Source organism: Oryzias latipes, chromosome 11, assembly GCF_002234675.1.
Source record: "Oryzias latipes chromosome 11, ASM223467v1".
Lineage (NCBI taxonomy): Eukaryota > Metazoa > Chordata > Actinopteri > Beloniformes > Adrianichthyidae > Oryzias > Oryzias latipes.
In genome coordinates this window covers 16,395,524-16,405,687 of record NC_019869.2, presented here as the reverse complement: position 1 = coordinate 16,405,687, position 10,164 = coordinate 16,395,524, and the positions used below count along the sequence as shown (strand labels likewise).

General features: G+C 37.1%; 1 protein-coding gene across 2 annotated transcripts in view; it reads right to left on the bottom strand.

The window, feature by feature from the left end:
• LOC101156103 (poliovirus receptor) overlaps positions 1-10,164 on the bottom strand; it is a 340,329-nt gene that overhangs the window by 121,579 nt on the left and 208,586 nt on the right. The gene's annotated exons all lie outside the window — the stretch shown is intronic.

Genomic DNA, 10,164 nt, shown 5'->3' with positions numbered 1-10,164 from the left:
TCCTTTGAGGAAAAGTTGAACGAAACAAACAAACTACGAACTGCATGTCTGCAATGAATGGATATTATGAAAATAAAGGGGATATATACTGCTAGAAATGTTTTCAAAAATAAATTAGTCCACAATCACTCCTATTTTATGGCATTTTCTGCGGAAAAAAGAGAAACATATTAGTCACGTGACCCACGCGCACGTCTGCAGATATGAATGAAAGTTAACGTGTTTCTCCAACGTAACACAGAGCCTTCGGGAGAAAAAGTTGAACGAAACAAGCAAACTACAAACTGTATGTCCTAAATGAAAGCATATTTTAAAAGAAAATGGTATATTTCTCACTAGAAATGTTGTCAAAATAAAAATTAGTCCTCAAAATATCTTGTTTTATGGGATATTCCACCGAAAAAATGAACGTGCATCCGCCATGTTTTTTGCTCAAGGCAGGCCAAACCTCCAAAGTCACGTGATCCTGAGAAGGCTCGTAGAAAATGAATAGAAAAATGAAACGTATCCCCTCACAGTTTAGGGGGCGTTTTTGTAAAACTCTCACGCATTTCCATGTGGACAAATGTAGCTACTACACATTTTAGGATGAGACTGGGTTGTTGAAACTGTATCAAGGCTGGACACATTTTTATTGTGTAGTGACCAATATTAGCTCAAGGAATTTACATTTGCATTACCGCAGGTGAGGCAGCTTTTTCTAGTTATTTTATTTTTCTTCAGGTAGACATTCTTATAAATTATATTGTTCTGCACATACTACCATCATTTTATTTGTGGAATGCTCTCCCGTAAAGTTTTAAAGAAACAACAACCATCAGTGCCTGATTTCCAATGGCTAATTATCATTAAATTATTACTTTTGTTGTTTTCAAGCTGTTCTCTTAAAACAAGGGTACCATTAGTTTTGTTTACACCTATTGAAATGTAACATCTAGGTATAGAAAAAATGAATGCACCTACAAATACTACTGACATATGTGCATCCTTGTGTGACCTCACATGAGGAACAAAAGAGGTGATCAGATGCCCACGGAGCTTCTTTTGAAGTTATTTCCTCCTATATTATTTTCACCTCAATGCGCAGGTCACCTCAGCCTCTGCCTCCATAAGTATGTTCTACGTACATGTGAAGTTGGATAATCTGTTTTCTTTGACATCTTTAGTGCATCTGAGCTCATCTCAAAGTGACTGTCATGCCAATGTAAAACAGTGCTTGGTGCAGTTAGAATAATGGCTGAAACATAAACCCTCGTCTATGCTTTTAGAGATCTCCTTCTAAATGCTGACCCGTACTCCAGAGAAAGTTCGCTCAGCTTCAAAGGAAGTAATTTTCATTTAATGTTCCAGAAATTATCTGTACGGGACTTTTACCTCTGGTACACAAACATGGTCGGGAGCATACACATATTGGAAGTGCACAATTGTTTGCTCACACAGTTGGTTTCATTTATTACTGTTTTGTCCATTGGAGTTCTTCAAGGTTAATCAGTTTAACAGTTTGGATTCTGTCTGTTGTTTTCACAGAGGTAACTTTGCAGCAAAACATGTACATACGTTCACCTTTAATATTTCATTCACTATGATTATTGTATATGTGTGTACAATTATTTTTCGTTATGCCAACTAAAAAGGGATTTTCAAGCATTTTGGGTCTTTCAGTCATTACTGTAGCAACCGTGACTCTACGTACTCAAATACCTTTATGTATCTTCACACTAGAATTCATTTTTTGCCCTAATTAAAATAGTAAAGAACGTTTTCTCTCTCTTGGTCTCTCTTTTTATTCCAGGTGATGCCCCGCCCCCACTGACACCTATTCTGGTTAATTAACCACACATGTGATAACTGTTGAGATCAGCTTTGCCTACAACTCAGAGGCAAATTTTATGATAAACTGCTAAAAGTTTTTTTGATTTTAGCTAAACGTGGCCTTATCATTATCAAAAGACCACTGGGAATGCTTTGAAAGTAAACCAAAAAATGATGGGAATGGGACTTTAAAGTAAAGTGTCCAATAGAGAGGGGTTACTGGGTCTCAAAATTTTGGTATGACCCAACTTTGGATTTGACCCACAATCTTCGGTTCTAAGGTCCCCTTATTGAGAATTGTTAGGGCTCTGTGGTTCCTCATTGTCAGAACGTTCTACTGCTGTAAAGCCAAAAGAGAAATGGAAAGCTGAATTTTGGCCTTAGGACAATGTAGAAGTATTGTAAAGTTTAAAGCAGAAAATTACTTCAAAAACGCAAAATCACGTCTTCTTAAATACTCAAAATTAAGCGACAAAAAATAAGGTTTCTCTTTTATTTTCTCAATTTAAAACCATTTTATTTATCCAAATGTTGTTGACTTAAAAAAATCAATAATGGTGATAAATAATGAATTCAAAGTATAAATATGAAAAAGTACTGCAGTGAGTTCCAGTAAGGACAAACAATCCTTTGTTCCGGCTCAACATTTTTATGCTGCTGAACGTTGTTAAATTCATTTTTTATGTCAGTTGAACAGGTTAACATTCATGACTCACAAATTAGACCTTATCTTGTTGCAGAGGTTCATTCAGGTGGAGTATTCGATTGTTTCATTATAGAAAGTTTGCTTCAACAATGAAACAACAAAACAAAAAGCTTGTCAGGAGACCGACTTGTGGCAGGAATTTTAAACTTCTACGAAGAGCAAAGTCCACAAAAGATAGAAAAAAGATGATAGTAGATGAACTGAAAATTCTATTTTTAAAACTCATCGCAAAAAAATAACCGAACCAAAACTAAACAACCTTCACAAAGCCTTTTGTTGCCTTAATCAGACAGGATTGACTATCAAGCAGAGGAAACAAAAGCAAACGCTACTTTCTTTACAGATCATTTCCATAGAGGTCTAAGTATTTATTTTAAAGCAAGGTTTTTTATGAAAAACTGAGCTGAAAGGTATAGAAAAATAGCATTATGTCATCTCTTTTGCGCTGTAAAAATGTGTTGATGAGTTGGAGCAGGCCTGTTATATCGAGATTGAAATTCAGGAAGAAGAGATGGAGAAGCTTCAGTGTTTAAAAGAAAAGTAATACGTTTTGCAAAATCTGTTAAAAATCTGTAATAACTCTAGAAAAAAAAAGCAAAAAAGTGCTTTAATTTCTTTTCCCAGCAAGTTATGATTTAGTGCGTGGATGAACCTGATATAATTGTACCTTTTTTTTTGACACAATTTAAAGCAGAAGGTCATAAATCTTAATCCAAAATTAACATAAAGACTTAGTGAAAAACAGACAGAAATGAAGCCTATCAGCTGATAAGTTTGTTGCCTAAAAACCAGTAGTGGGTAAAGAATTTGCGCACAAATCTTCTTACCGTCAAACTAACATCCCACAATAATAAAGACTCTTTAAGTCAATCCACAGATGACACAAGTCCCGGCTCGCATATCAACACAAAACGCACACATAAAAGGCAAGCCGCCAGAAAGAACCTCTAATCCTACAGCAAACCTAAATGCGTTCGCTCTGATACAGACTCTTCAACAAACACCAGGGCTCAATTACAGCAGGTGGGAACTGAGATGTTCATGAGTGGATCCATGCAGATTATACATGAGCTGCTTCTAGGATTTTGGTTCATTTCCGTCACTTAAGGATGTGCTGAACCGTTTATGGTTGTTACATTTTACATTTATTACATTTCATTGTTTTTTATTTAATATTTTTTACATTTCCCCCTGTCTTTTAGAATGTTTAAGACAGGGGGAATTACGGCACATTCGGCTCCCAACGGCGGCTGTGACTGCAGCAGCTCCCAAGGGGATGGGTCAAATGCCCAAAGCAAATAACACACCGTCAAGAGTGTGCCAACTGATAAGCCTTTGCCTTTTGGCCACCAAGTCTCCTTTTCACCTGTGTTTTGCTCCTCAGCTGCTTCATTTCATGACAATCTCTGTCCAAGAGGTTTAACTGCAGTCTTTTCCAGCTTTCAGGCACATTTACAAAAGTCAGTGGTGTCATCCAACCACTAAAGCTTAGAGTTAACAATTATTCAGACTTGTTGTCTATTGGAGGAAACTGAAATACTGCTGAGGATAAACTGCTCAAGAGAAACCAGACTTTGAACCAGCACCTTCTCAAAAGATCTGTTTATACTGACGTTTCATGTAATCCTCTCGCATGTATCTAATTCCTTGCTTTTCTTTAAATTTTTCTGTCAGAATCCAACAGATCTGCATCATTTCATTGCAGATAAACGCCACAAGTAAGCTGCGAGCTTCTCATCTCAGTCTCTGCTTTTGGCCATTACTCACACCTTGGAGCATCAGCGACCCACTAGGTAATCTCCTATTAGGCTGACTTAGCACCTAAGGAATTGGAGCTCAACATAATGCAAGTGACATTTCCCATAATTTTAGGGAATACCGCAAAACTATTTCTTTTCTTGTTCGCATAATTGTGGGTAATTTAGTTTGTGGGAGAAAATGACTGTGCTCTCACAGGCTGAATAATCAGAAGTTTGCAGAAACTGAAGGGGAAATTGTAACTGGAACTGTTAGAGCCTGGAGCTTTCTGAGAGCTTTTCAGTGCAGTTGCACAACGGGAAGTTGAGCCCACAGTCTGGGAAAAAAAATCCTGATTCTATTCATAATGGAGACATGTGAATTCTTAACCATTTTTATCCGTCAAAGTTGAAATTAATGCTTTGAAATTTTAAAAATGGGTTTTGCCAACAGAACCGAGAGAGAAGTGAGCTACATTTGAATCTTTTTTCTCAAAAATAAAAAAAATCAATTTACTTGTATCTTTTTAAAATGAATAGTCTCTTTGGTAAAAGAAGTGTTTTTTATTGTATTTCAATGTATTAATCTTTTCGGTGGCCCTAAAACTCCGTCGTAGCCTTGCTCATTTCTAAAGTTTTTTTTTTTCATAGAGTCCTCCAACACCTGAAGTTTTCTGAATAATCAAATCACGCTTTTAAAAAATTGAACGCATAATTTTCAAGTTTTTGCTTTTTCTGTCTAAAAATAGCAAATTACTATTACGATTTTTTGGAAAATATCATCCTTTCTTAGTGCAGTATTTTTCATGAGTCTCATTATGTTTGCATGATTGTAACTGAAATAATTAACCCAAACAGAACCAAGCTCCTTCATCAAGACTTGAGATTATCATAAATTTCACCAGAAGTTTGACAGAATGTTCCCCCTGCATCGTCAAACTTCACATTTCCACAACACCTGACACCTTTAGACATTTGCTGGTGGCTTGAAAAAAAGTGAAACTGTTGTGCAACTGTTCTGTCTGACAACAAATCTATTTTACAAGGTTTTCTCTGGTTTGCATGTCAACCATTAGACAGCTCAAGGCTCACAGAATCAAGCTATGTCAGAAATTTTTGCTTACAGTCTGCTTTATTTAAAATCAAAGCTTAAAGCATCTTTCAAATCCAAACAGAGCTGCAGATTCTCAAGGCCGCTGAAGTTTTATGTATCCATAGGTTCACCCCAGAGAGCATTTTCTACACGTGTTTACTCCGATTTCTTATAGTCGGTTTTGTAGAAGCCTCATCAACTCAGCACCTTGATCCATCTGCTCCTGGATTCCAACCATGAACAAGTCAAGAAGTCGAGCTGAACTTTCTGCATTTGTTTTGTGTCTTTTCATCTTAATTCTGAAACATTTTTAATTATATTTTTATTATTGATGCTGTAACCACGTCATTGTTGAATTGAAAAATTCATCAGACACTGTTAGAGCAGCAGTGGGAAGCTTTACAGGCTTTTCTGTAGTAAAACGGATCCACTATAGGAAAAATGTAACTAGTAAAAGTAAATGTATACGTTTTTTCCATGCAGAGCAATTTCAATCCTGGTTTTGTAAGATTTGCTAAAGTGAAAGAAAAATAAACATTGGTCCTAAAAGACGCAGTCGAATGAAAATCATTTTTTTGGTGTTATTAACAAGTCCTTGCAGGATTTTTCTGATGATGGACACATGTATTAAAATTAAGCCTAAAATTGCATTGAGTATTTTTTTAGTATTTCTTTTTTAAATGGTTGTATATCAGGAGCAAACAAAAAAAAAAACAGTTTAAAAAAAAGCTTATTTGTGATGTAAAAAATACACTGGGTGGGCCACAAGCTCCCTGCTCGGGAAAAGGGGAAGAGGGGTGGGCTTGCTCCTCGCCAACTGTCCCGCCCACAACTCAGAGATGAATTTCTAACGAACTACTACCATTCTGCGGAAACTATGTGCTAGAAAACTACATTTTTTCTTTGTCTGTTTTTGGCTAAAAATGGCACAATTATGATTTAAAGACCACTGGCAACGCTTTGAAAAAAGATCAAAAGATGACTGGTGTGGGGCTTCAAAGTGGACAAAAGTCACATGTAGCCACAAACACTGTAGTCACACAATCCCTGGATTTTATTGGTTTGATATAAAGGCAAGTTTTTATTTCTACGATTGTCTCATTTGTGTATTAATTTGAACCACTCTCTGTAATAAATGTGACCAGCACACCTGATGGAATATGCTAAGTGAGGCTGATGAATCAACTGTTAGAAAAAGGGCAACTTTGATCCTGAATATAAAATGTGAAGTTCATTCACGAACAGTAGAAATCCACAAATTGTCTTGAATAAAGAGGCATAAAAAATTTGTAATATGTCGGCATGTTTATTTTTAGCTCCAAAGTAGTGCAGTTTTAAACTGGTATTAAAAAAAATGTCCAGACCTAATCTCTCTGAATGGTCCAAAAGAGCACAATGTGTGCAGAGATTGGTACAAGGTCTTTTCCCAGTTGGACATGTCCATAAATGCCTCACCAGGAACTCGTCTGGGTTGCATTATTGTCAGATATCCATACCACCTCATCTGCTTCCCCTTGATGTCAAAGAGTGACGGCCCCTCCTCTCGATGACGAACATCAAAGCTTGTTTTTAAGGGAGACCCCAGGCACCATGCAAATAAAGCTTTTTTTCTGCTTTCTGTTATGGTGTTTGTGTATAATCCTCAGCTCATGGTTGCAAATGAAAGTGGGAATGTGAACCAAATTTTCTCTAAATGAAGCATCCTACTTATGCACCATCAGTCCACTAAAAGATAAATCTAACACATTTCTGAAATGATAACTAAGAAACTGTCTTTCGCCACTTGTGAAATTATAAAGATGTTTCTGCACCAAATTGTAGTAAATGTAAAAATTTCTACAGGAAGTGTTTGGTTGATTTTGATAGGATGCTTTTTTATGCGGTGTAGCGCCTTTAAAAACCTATGACAAATATAAAACAAGGTTTTGTGTCAGCACTGAATGCACACCAGCTTTATCGGAGTACTCTTGAATCAAAGGACATCAAAGAGAGGAGATGTTAGAGGAAATAAAATCCGGAATATCATCAAAAGCTTGAATTAGTGAAATTGGCCAGAACAGAAAAATGAACAAATGAGTTCAAACCCTTTTGTCAGCACGTTGCGGTTGAAACCAAAGATAAATCCGCAGCTGTCTCAATTGCGTCAGTCACTATCATGTCATGTTCATTCAGAACCAAATTAACTGCTTTTCTCTGTGCCATTCTGGCCTGTTCAGACCCAGCTCATTAAAAAAACTCCAGCAGGAATCCAAACTGCATTAAAATTTCGGCTTTTCTTTGTGGAATAAATCTAATGAATTGAGACTGGGGCCCCACAAAGCCACAACAGCGAAAAAAAAACACAAAAACTACTGATAATGGCTGAGTTTTCTTGACAGATTAAAAACTAATAATGGAATTCATTTCATTAATTGTAATGAGTTCTTTGCGTTTGGGGTTTTAATTAGCTGGCAGATGTGCAATGTGCCAAAAAAAAACAAAAAACAGATTCAATTTGATGTCAGTGGTCTAAATTCCCAAATCTCATAAAAAGAAGCACTGAGCTGGGCTCCAGGCTACAAGGCTTTAGACAGCAATAAGGCTGCAATGCTGGGATTGTCATTATCATTTCACTAAATCCTAATAAAAAAAATGCATTTACTGATGTATGTTGTTCAATCGCTATATTGCTGTCTTTGTTTGTGATTTTGCATGTTGCTCTTTTTTTTAATCAGAGCTCTCTGGTCTGCATCCAGACCTTGTCAATTAGTCTCTTCCATGCCGCTGTCCAATGGTGAAAGGTGATACCACACTTTTAAGATTTGATATGATTGAGATTATTTTTTTCAGAAAATATTTGATATTGTTTACAGATTACTGGTAATTTGTTACCGGTGTTTTTTATTTTTTTATTTTTTTGTCTCAAGCATATTATTTGTTATCCTAAAAACAAATGCAAAGGGTAAAACAGACTATACCCTTCTTTCTAAAACTACTCATGCCGTGCCGTGTTCTTGATAAGGCTAAAGCTCCGTTCACACCTTTTATGTTATGTGTGTTCAAGAGCGCACTAAACGCGGGTTTTTGAATGCCTGTTTAGCCCATGGTGTACACACTGAACAAGCAGGAAGGGCATTTTGCTTCTTCTAATTTGTCAATCACTAGCCGCAGGTACATGTGCAAAATATCTTGATCGGATCAAAGGTCGGATTAGAATTCAACCATGTACATGGGCCGAGAAAAACTTTTTATTTTTGATTAGAGCAAACGTGTACATGTGCAGCACTTTCGGTCAGAATAAATCATTTGCACATGCGCAGTTCTTTTCAAAGTACCAGAAGAGGAAATGAGTCCTGCTGTAAACAAGCCGAGCTGCCACATGCATTTTTGTAGCATATCCGTAATATACAAGGTGCTTCTTTTTGTTATTGTTATAGTTATTATGAAGCGCCTGTTCCCTCATCATTTTATTTTTAATCTGTGTGGTTGGTACTTTTTTTGTGGCAGAATGAAGCCGGAAGAAGGGTTAGGAGTAGGCTAACATGCGCTAACAACAACATTTAGCCTGGATAAACGTGAAAATCGATGCGGGAAATGCCGCAATCTGCATCTTGGCTGCACGTAAATATGTGGGACTAACATCAGCCTTTATTTTATCAGGACACGACTGGAAACACATCCAGGTGATTGTTTGAATGGTTTCTAAGGACTGAGAGGCATTTCTGCTTTGAAACGTTGTGGATTTCAAATATTATGGGTTATTTTAAACAAAAAAACACTACATAAGTCAAGGTGCAAACAATATTTCTTTTGAGGGGAAAAATTTGAAAAACAAAAACTAAATCATTGCAAAATTCGATTTTCTGATTTAAATATTCAATTACTAATATATCAGTTCAAACACTGTGATACTTTCTGATCTTACAATATCCAAAGAGTTATAGAAGTTTGAAGATACTGTTGACAAAACACTGCTCCATAGGCCTAAGTGCTACACTAGTTATATTTGCCTGCAGAAAGTTCGGACATAAGATATTTAAAGGTGTTACAAATTAAAATCACTTTAGCATAGTTTAACCCAAATTTACCAAAACCAAACCAACAACATGCATAACAAGATAATTTCTAAATAAATGTTTTCTGCCTGAAGACAACGTTTAATGAAGCTTGAAAAATTCTGACACCCACGTGAGAGCATTTCTATCTGTGTGTAAGAACATGTGGGAACATGCATGTGCAAAGCTTAAATAACCTACAGGGAGAAAAGGCAACAGCCGTGGCAAATCGAACCCCCCGGTATGAAACCCAGCGGTGCAAATTCAGCGCAGCAGGAGCAGAGGACAGATTCGCAGGAGGGTTTCTGGGTAAATGTGGTTCCAGTGGACAACAGGACCTCATCTAACAAGTGTTGGGAGGATGAAACTTTTGGAGTCTCAGCAGGTCCAGAAAAGCTTCGGCTTCAACCAGATTAGCAAGAAGAGTTCAGCTCAAATACTCATAGGCCTCCTCTTCCTCCTCTTTCAGTGCTCCTCCATCCCTTTCTTCCCCCATCGCTTCCACTTTACCATCTTCAGAGCAAAGCAGAGAGATTGTGAGGAAGACTTTTATGCCTTCTGCTGAATTAAACATGCAGGGAACAGCTTGTAAGGGGTTCCTAGGCTGAAGCAAAAAGAGAGGGCATGCTAAAAGGGAGAATAACAACTCCACGGGTTCCCTGGGGTCTCCAGAGTGCTGCTGAACATTCTTTACAATTAAAGAGATCTGTCGCAGATAGACTAAGCAGAGGTAAGCAAAACAGGACAGCCCTTTTTTCAGTAATTGGCTGGGTTGAAAAGGAC